This window comes from Bactrocera tryoni, unplaced genomic scaffold (genome assembly GCF_016617805.1).
Source record: "Bactrocera tryoni isolate S06 unplaced genomic scaffold, CSIRO_BtryS06_freeze2 ctg7180000341432_QRY, whole genome shotgun sequence".
Lineage (NCBI taxonomy): Eukaryota > Metazoa > Arthropoda > Insecta > Diptera > Tephritidae > Bactrocera > Bactrocera tryoni.
In genome coordinates, this window is record NW_024395339.1 from 69,756 (window position 1) to 71,550 (window position 1,795).

The following is a 1,795-nucleotide window of genomic DNA, read 5'->3' on the forward strand; positions in this document are numbered from 1 at the left end:
GGAATTCTTCCAAATGCACCGCCGTCATGGCTATGTGTCAACATCAGTAAGATGAAGAATGCTAACTAACTTAAAAATCGATTGCCAAATGTGTATATACTAGAAAATCGACTTTATTCCTAATTATAAGATTATGGAATCCTTCCAAATGCGCCGCCGTTATGGTTTTATGTCATCTTTAGTAAGATGAAAAAGATTAATTCACTTAAATATGTTCAATTAATGATTTGAAGCAACTCAATATCGATTGCTAAATGTGTATATACAAGAAAATCGACTTTATATCTAAATATAAGTTTGTGGAATTCTTCCAAACGCACTGCCGTTATGGCTTTGTGTCAACTTCAGTATGACGAAGAAGGTTAATTGATTTGTATATGTAAAAGTAATGATTTCAGGCACCTCAGTATCGATTGCTTAATGTGTACATGCAAGAAAATCGAGTTTACTCCTAAATATGAGCGTGTGGAATTTTTCCAAATGCACCGCCGTTTTGGATTTGTGTCAACTTCAGTAAGATCAAGAATGCTAACTAACTTAAGTATGTAAAGTTATTGATTTGAAGAAATTCAACATCGATTGCTAAATGTGTATATACAAGAAAGTCGATTTTATAGCCAAATATGAGATTGAGAAATTCATTCAAATGCACTGCCGTTATGGTTTTTTGTCAATTTCAGTAGGATGAGGAAGGTTAATTAACTTAAATATGACTTAAATATGACTTGTAGCAACTCAACATCGATTGCTAAACGTGTATACACAAGAAAATCGACTTTGTAACTAAATACAAGATGGTGGAATTCTTCCAAATGCACCGCCGTTATGGTTTTATGTCAACTTCAGTAAGATGAAGAAGGCTAATTCACTTAAATATGTTCAATTAATGATTTGAAGCAACTCAACATCGAGTGCTAAATGTGTATATACTAGAAAATCGACTTTATACCTAAATATAAGATTGTGGAATTCTTCCAAATGCACTGCCGTTATGGCTTTACGTCAACTTCAGTAAGATTAAGATGGTTAAATGACTTTTAAATGTTAAAATAATGATTTCAGGCATCTCAGTATCGATTTCTAAATGTGTATAGACAAAAAAATCGACTAGCTAAGTATAAGCTTGTGGAATTCTTCTAAATGCACGGCCGTTATAGCTTTATGTCAACTTCAGCAAGATGAAGAAGGTAAATTAACTTTAATAAGTAAAGCTAATGATTCGAAGCAACTCAATATCGATTGCAGAATGTGTATGAACAAGAAAGTCGAATTTATTCCTAAACATAAGATTGTGGAATTCTCGCAAATGCACTGTCGTTATGGCTTTATTTCAACTTCAGTAAGATGAAGAAGGTTAATTGACTTGTATGTGTTAAAATAAAGATTTCAGGCATCTCAGTATCGATTGCTTAATGTGTATATACAAGAACATCGACTTTATGCCTAAATATAAGTTTGTGGAATTCTTCCAAATGCACTGCCGTTATGGTTTTTTGTCAACTGCAGTACGATGAAAAAGGCTAATTAACTTAAATATGTTCAGTTAATGATTTAAAGCAACTTAATATTGATTGCTAAATGTGAATATTACCAGAAATTCGACTTTATACCTAAACGAAAAAATTTGAAATTCTTCCAAATGCACCGCCGTTATGGCTATGTGTCAACTTCAGTAAGATGAAGAATGCTAACTAACTTAAATATGTGAAGGTAATGATTTGAAGCAACTCAACATCTATTGCTACATGTGTATACACAAGAAAATCGACTTTATACCTAATTATAAGGCTGTGGA